Raw genomic sequence first — 12,509 nt, forward strand, 5'->3', positions numbered from 1 at the left:
GGTAGGGTCGAGGCGGATTGTAGAAGGCCTGTGTCGTTTTCTCTTCTTAGCTCTTTGGGCGGATCATTAGCATCGGTCTGTCGTTCTTCGGCCGAGATGGAGTTGTTTCGGTTCGCATTTTCTTTGGCGTTCTTTGGGGCATTCAGAATTGGCGAGCTGGTGTCGCCTAGTACCAAGCGGGCAGGGGGGTTGAGACTGGGGGAGGTGAGCCTATATGCGGATCGGCTCGAGGTATGGTTGCGCCGGTCAAAAACTGACCAATTGGGAAAGGGAAAGCTGATAGTTTTGTTCGCCCTCCCTGGTTCGGCTATGTGCCCGGTCGCTTGCATGCGGGGTTTTGAGCCACGAGGGGGGTCTCCAGAGTTGCCATTGTTATGTCACGAGGATGGGTCATTTTTGTTCAGATTTCAATTTGGAGCTGTATTTAAAAAATGTTTGGCGCCGGTCGGTGTCGCGGCGGGCCCGTATTCATCTCATTCCTTCAGGATTGGCGCAGCAACAGAAGCAGGGCGCTGGGGGTTGGATGATGAAGGGGTGCGGCGCATCGGTCATTGGGAGTCCAACAGATTTAGGTTTTATGTCCGCCCCCATCTGTTATGAGTCATGTTGTTAGCGGTTGAAAAATGTTTGTGTGTTGGTATCTAATTTTCTTTTCCGTTTCAGATACGCCTCCATGTCTGGTGTGGTTGTTGGGCCACTCTTACGTGCATTGGGGGGCTTTGAGGGCGGACGTCCGCCCGGATGGTCGCCAGTTGCGCATTCCGCGGCAGGATGCGGTTTTGCATTGGCTGGGATTTAGAGGTATGTCATGGAGCAGGGTGTTAGCGGAATTCCAGACATATTCCCGGCTGGATAGGGTTGCAGAGGTCTTGGTATTGCACGTGGGTGAGAATGACTTGGGGGTCCGCCCCTTTCGTGAGTTGGTGCGGGATATTAAACATGATATGTTGTGTTTGTGGGTTTCTTATCCCAGGTTGGTGATAGTGTGGTCGGACATTGTCCCAAGGAAACATTGGCGACTGGCTAGGTCAGTGGAACGAGTCAATAAGGCTCGCATTAAAGTTAATCGGGCGGTGTCCCGTTTTGTAGCCAAAAATGGGGGCATTTGCGTGCGGCACAGGGATTTGGAGTCAGGAGTGGGGAACTACTGGAGGAGTGATGGGGTTCATTTGACCGAGGTTGGGATCAATCTGTGGAGCCTGGCAATAGCAGAGGGAATTGAAAGGGCGGTGGTGGTGTGGCGGAACTCACAGGCTTAAGGTGGTCAAGGCCTGTTTCGCTGTGGCGGGGGGAGTCCTTGAGGTCAGTCAGTACAAAATGGTGGGGGGGTCGCATCGGGGGTATGCGTCCCCCAAAAAAGGTACATGGTTGAAGACTTCATCGGGTGTTATCCCTTTGAAGTGGTCTTCTGGTGGTTGGAGCCATCTGCAGAGGTGAGCGGTGCCTTCGAGCTGGTTTACGGCTGGAGGTAATTGGTTGGTGGTGGTTGCAGATGGCTAACTCGGGGTGTTTAAAAAGGAATATCTAAAATGGCTTCAAGGACTTCCCCTGCTCGGATTAATGTTAACGTTAAATTGTTATTTATGATTCTGACCCATGTTGGGTCATGTGAATTATTAGAAGGAATTCTCTGGTTGGATTCCTAATTAGTTATCCGAATGTTTCGGATTTAAATGGTATTTTATAAAACTGTGAAATTAATAAACGGCTGCTGTGGCCATTTCATATCCAACCTCGGTGTCACGTGTCTTTTCTAAAAGGTGGGGGTGGAGGGATAGGAAGGGATAAGTGAAGGTTCACTAACACACGACTCTACTTAGGCAGGTCAAGAAGAGGCTGGACGCAGACTGCAAGGCTTAGGAGGGAAGCCTCCATGACGGACCTAGTAGGGAAAGGGTTAACTATGAGGGAGAGGTAGGGGGTGGAGGATGAGAGGAGGGAGGAGTTAGGGGGCCGTTACCAGGTTTCCCGCTGCTTTCGGCATTGAGCCGGAAGCAGCGGGAGGAGTAACACATACTAGTATAAGCTCCCACCCTCCCGCCCTTTGTTTGTTGATCCCTTGTGGTCTTTATGTGAGTACGTCTATGAGTGTTTTGCTTTTACTGTGTGCTTATCTAACATGTTGTTTTTATTTTCATTCGGAGTAGGTCCAGGTGTCATAGCAGCTGGCGGGGGGAGTCCTTGAGGTCAGTCAGTACAAAATGGTGGGGGGGTCGCATCGGGAGTATGCGTCCCCCAAAAAAGGTACATGGTTGAAGACTTCATCGGGTGTTATCCCTTTGAAGTGGTCTTCTGGTGGTTGGAGCCATCTGCAGAGGTGAGCGGTGCCTCCGAGCTGGTTTACGGCTGGAGGTAATTGGTTGGTGGTGGTTGCAGATGGCTAACTCGGGGTGTTTAAAAAGGAATATCTAAAATGGCTTCAAGGACTTCCCCTGCTCGGATTAATGTTAACGTTAAATTGTTATTTATGATTCTGACCCATGTTGGGTCATGTGAATTATTAGAAGGAATTCTCTGGTTGGATTCCTAATTAGTTATCCGAATGTTTCGGATTTAAATGGTATTTTATAAAACTGTGAAATTAATAAACGGCTGCTGTGGCCATTTCACATCCAACCTCGGTGTCACGTGTCTTTTCTAAAAGGTGGGAGTGGAGGGATAGGAAGGGATAAGTGAAGGTTCACTAACACACGACTCTACTTAGGCAGGTCATGAGAGTAGTCTAGTGGGGCAAGTACCTGTAGGTTGCGGTTCTACGGGGGATTTGTCAGTCACGAGTGGAGTTTGGGGAAATTTGTTAGATGGGTTACGTCAGTTGTTAGCTTCAGTTGATACTTCTCGTGGGTCACAGCTAGCAGGTCCCGTTGGAGCTTGGTCAGTGCAGGGACAGTTAGAGGGGGGTGCTCGTAGGGAGAGTACTGCGAGTGCTGAGGCAGGCTCTTCATCATTTAACGCCTTAGATGCCGGGGTCCAGACGGAGAAGGTAGATGGGGCTAATAAGCCCTTGCCAGTTTCGGATACTGCAAAGGGGAGCATGTACATTCGCTTTGAAGGACCATTAGGGACCCACTTAAAGCCAGAGCTCCGTGAAAATATTTGGAAAAGGGAGAATTTGGATATTTTTACTTTATTGCCGTTGGAGCGATTTAGTGTGGAACGGTGGGAAAAGGGCAAGGAACATTGTAAGGAGGAGGATGATGAGAGAAGACGGTATAGGCTGATTCCGCGCACATTTGGGAATTGGCTACAAGCTTTTTCCATCATGGCTAGCGTTATAGGGGAGAAATGCCCAGAACACTGTTCCGGTTTATTTTATTACTTGAATTCTATTTGGGAGGCTTATAGAACGTATGAGGGTACTGCTTGGCTTAAATATGATGAGCAGTTTCGTCAGCATATGGCGGTTCAGTCATCCCTGCGGTGGGATCATAAGGACATAAGCTTTTGGCTGCACCTTATGACTACACCAAAGGGGGCTGGTCAGGGGGGTCATGTTGAAGTCGCGAGTTTGCATAACCCCTTTCAGTCGTCACCCGGCGGGTCTAGATCAGCGGGTTCGTCGGGGAGTTTTAAGAAAGGGGTCTGCTGACTCTACAACGAGAGCACCTGTAAATGGGGAACTAATTGTGTCTATAGATACGAATGTGCCGGGTGTGGGGGTGGTAACCACCCCATCTTCAAGTGTTTTAAGCGGGCACGAGGAGGCACGGCGAAGCCAGGGGATGGTTCTGCTAAAGGAGGTGAGTCCAGTAAACCTCGACGCTATGACGCCTTGGCTAAAGAGGTACCCCGACAATGAGAGGGCGCAGCTGTTATTGAACGGTTTTGGGGACGGATTTAGGATTCCGTTCTCCCCGGGGGTGGGTGTTTTGATGGCTAATAATCTGCGTTCGGTACGTCATTTAATGAGGCGGTTCATTTGGTTAGGACGGCGGGGCAAGGGGCGCTTATGGCTAAGGTGGATGTGGAGTCTGCATTTCGCCTTTTGCCGGTGCACCCAGAATCCATGCACTTGCTGGGGTGCTCGTTTGATGGCCTTTTTTATATTGATAGGTGCCTTCCTATGGGGTGCTCTATTTCTTGTGCCTATTTCGAAGCCTTCAGCACGTTTTTGGAGTGGGTGGTCCACGAACGAGCCGGCTCTAAAGCAGTTATTCATTATTTGGATGACTTCTTTTGTGTGGGCCCTGCGGCTCGGCCGTCGTGTGCAATATTGTTATGGGCAGTGATGGATGTTTTTGTTGACTTTGGGGTTCCGTTGGCATTTGAAACAACAGAAGGACCAACCACAACGACCTGTTTTTTGGGAATTGAAATTGATTCCCAGGCAATGGAATGTAGGTTGCCAGAGGCAAAACTTATTGATCTGCGGGCAACGGTGCAGGAGGCTCTGGTGAGAACAAAAATCACCCTGCGGCTCCTTCAATCTTTATTGGGGAAACTCAATTTAGCCTGAAAGAATTATGCCCATGGGCCGTGTTTTTTGTAGGCACTTAGCACAAGCAACTGCTGGTGTTAGATGTCCCCACCATTTTATTCGCCTTGGCAAGGAGCATAAGGCGGATTTGAGGGTTTGGGATTCCTTTTTGGTAGAATATAACGGCAGATCATTATGGATTGCAGAGGGAGTTTCGAATGTGGAGATGCAATTGTGTACTGATGCTTAAGTTTCTATCGGTTTCGGGGCGTATTGTCAGGGAAAATGGTGTGTTGGTACTTGGCCACTAGAGTGGAGGGAGTGTGGTTTGACGGGTAATCTTTGTTTTCTGGAGTTGTTTCCCATTCTTGTTGCGGTGGAAATTTGGGGACCGCTTTTGTCCAATCGGTCAGTGGTTTTTCACTGTGATAACAAGGCGGTCGTGTGCGCTATTAATAGTTTGTCCGCCAATTCCCCCCCCGGTGATCACAGTGCTACGCCAGTTGGTCCTGCTGTGTTTGAGATGGAACATTCTATTTAGGGCTCATCATGTTCCTGGAGTTTTCAATGACATTGCGTATGCTTTATCTCGATTGCAGTGGGATTGTTTCCGTTGGCTACCTCCAGAAGCGGAGAGGGATCCGGTTTCTTGCCCCGAGCACCTTTGGAGGGTGGTGTCGCTCGTCTGATATGTTGGGCGAAGCGTTCGCTGGCCCCTGCTACGTGGGATGCTTATACCAAGATCTGGGTGAGATGGTTCCAGCTGGAGGATTCGTGGTGTAGTCAAGGGAGTCCTTTTAGTGCCTTAGAGGGGATGTTTTGTTTTTTGTTATCTCTTATGGAGAGTGGATCTTCAGCTTCCTCTGTTGTTAAGTCGGTAGCGGCAGTTTCCTTTTTCTTTAAGTTAATTGGTTGTACGGATGTTACTAAGCATTTTTTGATACAGCGGGCTCTGCAGGGTTTTCAAAAAGGGCATGTCGGGCAGGATAAGCGTGGGCCCGTGTATTTTGCAATGTTGGAGGGACATTTTCTCAGTTGCACAGGATATCCCATTCAGATTATGAGAGGTTGTTGTTTCAATTGGCTTTCTCTTGGGCTTTCTATGGGGCTTTTAGGGTTGGCGAATTGGTTAGTCCCTCAAAACGGGTGCAGATCGGTATTCAAGTAACCGATGTGTTTTTTTCAGGATAGTGTGTTGAGAATAATGTTGTATCATTCAAAAACTGACAGGAATGGAAAAGGTTTTGAGATTTGTTTGACTAAAATTCATGAGGGGGAATCGTGCCCAGTGGGGTGTTTTCTGCGTTTCATGGCTGTGTGTCCTCAGGGATTTTCCTCTTTGCTGGTGCATGCGGATGGTTCAGCGTTGTCCAGATATCAATTTATTGCTGTCTTTAAGAAATGCGTACAAGGGTTGGGCCTTTCACATCTGGATTACAGCTCTCATTCTTTTAGGATTGGAGCTGCTACTGAGGATTCTCGTTTTGGGCTCGACACTGCTTCAGTTAAGAGGATTGGCCGCTGGGAGTCCAGCCGCTTTCGTTCCTATGTTAGGCTGCATTTGCTGGAATGTTGATTTCTTTATCTTGGGTTTATTTTGTGTGGGGGGGATGTCATTCTTTTTCTGTGTGACTAATTTTCTGTTGCTTTCAGGTTCTGCCAAATGTGTGGTTTGGCTTCTTGGCCATTCCTATATTTACTGGGCTGAAAGGAGTGCCCGTGTGCGTCCGAATGGTAGGTATTTGGGTTTAGATCCGGATGAGGTGGAGGTACACTGGTTCGGAGTTTGTAGCCTGACCTGGGATCAGGTAAGGCCTTTGTTTCAGGATGCGGTTAGGTCCTGGGGTCTACCCGACATCTTGATAATTCATGCAGGGGGTAATTACATCGGGAGTTATCCCATGCGGAACCTCATTAAGAACATTAAGAGGGACTTCTTATGTTTTGTAGACACCCATCCTCGGCTTTTGATTATCTGGTCCGAAATTGTACAGCGGGTAAAATGGCGCAATGCGCAGTCAGTGTCGGCGCTGAATAGGACCAGAGTTAAGATTAATAAGACAGTGGCTAAGTTTGTTCGCCTAAATGGTGGGTTGGTAGTTCATCACCGACTATTGGAGGATCGGGGCGCGTACATTGGAAAGGATGGGGTTCACCTAACGGATGTGGGCCTGGATGTTTTTAATTTTGGCCTCCAAGAAGGCCTGGAGTTGGGTTTTCAAGTGTGGCGGCGCATGAAAATTTAAGGAGTCAAGTTTTCATGCTGTGGCGGGTTCTTGGCAACGCTATTTATGTTTTTATATATTGCTGTCTTTGACACAATATATTGGTTTTATTTTAAAGCTATGGATTTGGGCTTCTCTAAGGGGCGGACCCTGGGAAGCGTGGTGCTTTAGCATACCCGTGGTGACGCCACTGTAGCTTATATGGTCACGGCTAGTGGTTTAAGGGTATTGCTTTATTTATGATTTGGAGGTTGTCAAGGCCTTAGCCACATAATGTTAATATGTTAATTATGTTTATGATATGTTTATACTTGTTTTTTATATATTCTCAGGTTCTGTAAAAGAAATTATCTAATAAAGCTGTGACAAGCACCTTCCAATTTTTATTGTGTCGTTGTACATTTATTAGATAGGAGGGTGTTTGTGTGGCCCCTTGTCGCCCTTGTACCGTCATGTGGTGACAGAGCCTCTTTAAGGGTTCACGGTTATGGCTCATTTTTTTTGTCAGCGCTTCCCTGAAAAGGGCGCTGTACTCTTTGCATGCTTAGATAATGTAGCATATTTAGTGCACACAAGCTGCATGGAGGTGCAGCTTGGTGGTGCTATGATGAGAAATTCAGGTGTCGTTTGTCATTATGTCCGGAGATTGGCTGGGCATCCAAGGCAATCAGTGTTTGGAATCAGCTCATCCTGTATCAGCAACATCCTCAATCCTCTCTAGAAGGAGTAATTTCCTCTAGATCGTATCCTTGGGCATTGGCTAGAGTGCCCAAACAAGTGTCTCCATGCAGATGATTGCTGTGATAGAGACAGCGTTGAATATAACAGGTGGAAGTTGCCTGGGGCCTCCCTACGATTGAGTTGCTGAGGCGGTGGGTGGAAGTTGCCTGGACCTCCCCATAAAAGCGATAAGTTGAAGGGTAAGAAAGAGGAAAAGCCCAGATTTGAAGTGGATGTTAGTACTGTATGAGTGAGGAGCCCAAGCTCCGTCCAAAGGTAGGCAAGCTGGTGAGCCTGCATTGCCTGAAATTGTGGCCATTTTGTATAGATTCTAGCCTACTAAAAGGATTTGCATCAAATCTGGTATTCTTGTCATCATTTCATGACTAACCCTGCGAGCACTTAACTGATACCCGCTCCTAAATTTTTTGGCATAGTTGGCAGGATAGTCACAGCCCAGGAAAGATGGCATGCTGTATGGAGTGCCCAAGGAGTGAGCAGAGGGCACGGCAGGAAGGTTTACATGATGAATTTCACAGAGAGTATAGTCGGAGTTCCATTGGAGGGTAAGCTAGTGCCGGAGTTGCAGTCATGAGTACGCTCTTGCCAAGTGCACCTTTGGCTGCATTTCAGTAACTGTAATGAGCCACAAGGAAGCGTTCAAGAGGCGGGTAGAGAGGAGTCTCCCAGCAAGAGAAAGACAAGAGGCTGAGACAAAGAAGGGAGTCCTGGGACCTTGAGTATGAGACTGCAATTGTTAAGTATGTGCCTCACCTGTGAGAGACTGTAACCACTAAGCTTTGAACCTTATGCATGTTTAACACTGTATTTCATTTATAGGTCCAGGACTAGAGGAGATGAGCGGTCACTATATGCATATATACTTCCATTGCGATGCTGCCACCTAGTGGCCAGGAAGCATTTTTATGTGTTGTTTTAGTCACAGGACCTGTGCTTACATGTTCTGAGCTGTGCAGATGCTCACATCAGCAAAGCTCACTGCTATGTAACACTGTTCAGACAATGGTGGCTGACCCTGTTTATTGCAGGCACCGGGAATACCGGCTCGGGCACTGTCTTTAACATTTACTTTAGTGTGCAAAAACAGTGTAGTATGGGCATGTAATCAGTGTCGGAACATTGAATAACTCACAAAAGGCTGTTTTTAAATTTGATAAAAGGCGACTGATCCCACCTAATGGGTTCAGGTGCAAGGGCTGCGACCCATAAATCAGCAACTATTGTACCAACAGGGCTGAGTAGGCCCTGAAGCCAGAGAAGGGCCCATTGCCGTGGCGGTGGAGTGCAGGAACCTCCCCACAGATGATTGCTGTGAAAGAGGCAGCATTGGATGTAACAAGTGGAAGTTGCGTGAAGCCTCCCTGTTATTTAGTTGCTGAGACGATGGGTTACCCCTGTATCCGGGAAGAGTCCGAGCTCTGTCCCAAGGAAACCAAGCTGGTAAAACCCAATTTCCTGCATTGCCTGAAATTGCCGCCACTTTGTGTAATATTTTAAGTGATTGTGCCTCTCTGCTAAGAACAGTTTTTTGTATTTCCTTTTGGTCGTTTTGCAAACATTACCGGCCTACTAAAAGAAACCTGCATCAAACCTGGGTTTCTTGTCATCATACTGCCAGTAACAATGCAAGGTCAAATACATTAGAAAAATGGACAAAAGTAGATGGTCCAGCGTAGTCAAGTTTAAAACAGAGTGTAGTTCCAAAGTGCCTACGCGTTTCAGACGTATACCACGTCCTTCCTAAAAGCTATCCAGCACAGTGGAGCTGTCCAGCAAAAGTGGTGCTGAAACAGAGAGTCGGTGATAGAACATCACTGCTCTAATAGTAAGTTGTGTACTTACAGCATTGTTTGTTAGATAGTTATCAATGATAGGATGAGGATAACAATGATCCAATTTTACCCTTGAGTAGTGGATAGAGTATTAATGCTTATTTTTGTTTATTAGGCTGTCGGATATGAACCTCTGCAATACTCAAATCGAGATATTAAAACATAAATAGACGCTAAAAAATACATCATTTAAACAGTTTAATACAATACATGAATACATGAACTGGAAAAAAGGGAATTATATACTGGTCTTTAAGTGTAATTGGTGTTGAAAAAAATCTTTGTATAATAAACCGCCATTTGATTAATAAGGAATGTGATGGTGGAGGGACCCGTTGGTACGGACAGTTAGGTGTCATCTGTAAAGGCCGTGAACATTGACAGGTATTATTAATTATTAGACTATATTAAATTCTGCCGATAATTTCATAGATTCTTTTACTAATAATTGAACAATAATTCTGGTCCTGAGAGGGTTAATCTAAGACTGAATAGCTATTAAAAATTATATTAAAAATAAAAGGGGAGTCCTGACTACAAAACAGAGGGTAAAGAACAGAGATGTTCCTCACCTCTGTACCTGAGATATGGTTGTGTTATACTAGATATTGTCTATAGAAGATATACATGTTAAAAACAAATATATTCTCATGTACCAGGAAGATACTATCACACCTCTGCAGGTCTAGAACTCATATCTAGCCTGAGTGTTATCAGTAATTAATATAAATATTAATTACCTGTCTTGTGATTCCTTTCTTTCTGCTGACAGGATTATATGTCATGTTCCTTCTTCTCACTGGGATCAGTCATCTGTAAAGAATCAAAGGTGTGATAATATGTTCCTGATACATGTTATAGACACTTATATGTATAACACACTAGGGCCATAATTATTTTTCTCAGGTATAATGTACAAATAGAAAATAAAGAAAAAGACGACACTAAGGACCTGTTCACATCACCGCTGCCCTTCCGTTGAGGGATTCCGTCGGAGGTTTCCGTCGGGTTAACCCCTCAAAAATGAAACAAAATAACATGTCCCCCCTTGCCTGTGCTGTATGGCAAAACCCCGTTTTATGGTCAAAAGTAGCATAACAAGTGTATTCTATTGTAAGGCCCCTTGGGTGCCTGGAATTATGGAGCTTATGGGTATATTGTTTATATAGTTTAAATTAATGGTTATTATCAATGTAATCTTAAATGGTTAACACAGTTATTTTTTCTGAGTCGTTATAAAGGGTTACCAGTGCCTAGTAGGCAACAGTTCACAAAAAAGATTCAGGATTGTTACCACACTGGGTCCTCAGTGGTGGAGTGGATGCAACGGCGTGGAAATCCACTTTTTAAGGGATGGCTGGAGTCTGGCAGCTGGTGTCCATTTTCCCAAAGCAAAGGAGCTGAAGAGCCCTTTCCAAAAGCTTATGGACTGTTATTGTTGTCCCATGCTTTTTAGAGGGATGAGTTATCCTCTAAAAATAGTTCCTCCACCCCCCCCTTCCCTGCATGTGGCATGGCCAGAAGTTCCCAGCTTGCAGTAAAGTGGTCCGGGGATGTGGGACAGCGCTGGTGTAGAGGAAGGAGGAGTCAGTCCTTACATTGCACCCTCATCTAACAGGTCGATGAGGCAGGGTTCTGCTCTGCCCATGAGGAAGCAGTAGGGGCATGGATGGCTCGAGGTGTGGTGGGAGTATAAGAGATAATATTTTCTGTTTTATTGAATAACTAACTACAATTGTTTTGTTTTTGATTTCACACATAAATTATGTCATTGTAAAGATCAAATGTATTTGTCAGGAAAAAGTCATTTTTGTTTCAGGCTGTTGTATATTACAGGGGGTTAAACTAGTGTTATATTGAGATGTAGTTTTGAACTCTGCTACATTACTTTCGCAGAGTCCACAAAGGGGGGAATGGTGAAGGTTCTGATCAGGTACAATTTTTGTTTGTTTTGAGTTAATTAATTTGGTTTCAGGAGATCTAAAAATGTGTAAGAGACCCCAATGAGTAATCCAGATTAAATGTGTATGAGAGTAACCTAAATTTTGAGGTATTTCTGAGTAGATGGTTCCAGATCTTTCCAGAACAGTAAATATGGCACTGGGTAAGCTGTGCTGTAGTCTCCACCCAATATGAGGTATTGTGTAAGAGACCATCCCCCTCCAGCAAAGTTACACAGGAGGCAGAGGTGACGTCACTCACACGAGTCTTTATGGATTTAGATGAGGGAGAAGGCAGAACAAAAATTGTCTGGACATTGTTAATTTGATGTAAAGTTTTTAGGAATGTTTTATTTTTATTTGTTTTTGTATTAATCAAGTATTTGCAGAACCTGATAAAAGTGAGATTCTCAAAGTATTCTGGATTATCAGATGAGTGTGGAGAAGTGTATAACATTTGGTTTTATTTTAGAGGATGAAGACGCCACCCCTTTGAGATGTTCTATCTATATGTGACATGGGTTTTTAATGTAAATTTGTAATAAAAAGATATTTTATTATACAATATGTACAAGACAGGATACGAGGCACCAGGTAAATCATCCAGAAACCACTCTCACCTTCTTGTTCATCTCAAGGAGCGGAGCTGGAGGTGCTCGCTGAGGCTTGTAACCTGGCAAAAGGTAAGATGGCCGACATATACACTGACTCTAGGTACGCTTTTGGCATCGCCCACAATTATGGGCCCATTGGTAGTAGGAACTTTATTGGATCATCGGGTAAGCCAATTGAGAGAGCGAGAGAGGACAGAACTGACAACAAGGATATGTGCAGCCAGGTATCAGTAAATTGGATTGTCCCTGGATACAATAATGCCACCACTAGGTTTGTAGCAGCCGGCATGATGTGCGCATGGCATGACATAGGTAAAACAGCAAAGGTACCTGTGAAAAGTGCAGCCCGGCCAGATTACCCGTCCCAGCGACTGCAGAACATACAACTACCCGAGGTAGAAGTGTATGACAATGTGCTCGTGTGTGTAGATCTGTTCTCAGGGGGGCCTGAAGCCCGGCCGGTATCTTCCCCAATGCAGACGTTGTGTGTAAGTGACAGGGGAACAGTGTTATCCCAAGTATTGACCTGATGTTTGTACAATGATAAGATGTTAGCAGTTCTCTAGACGTTGTCCCAAAGTTAGTTTGTTTAATAACTGTATTTAAGAAGTGTTGTTGGAATATTAAATTCTGAAGTTAAGTTTTATGTAAAGTTCTAGACCAGCCTTAGCATTGGACTATTAGAGTCATGCGTCAGATAAAAGGTACAGAAGCGGAATATTCCCATTAGAAAACATTTT

The sequence above is a fragment of the Rhinoderma darwinii genome, unplaced genomic scaffold, assembly GCF_050947455.1.
Source record: "Rhinoderma darwinii isolate aRhiDar2 unplaced genomic scaffold, aRhiDar2.hap1 Scaffold_88, whole genome shotgun sequence".
Taxonomy (NCBI): domain Eukaryota; kingdom Metazoa; phylum Chordata; class Amphibia; order Anura; family Rhinodermatidae; genus Rhinoderma; species Rhinoderma darwinii.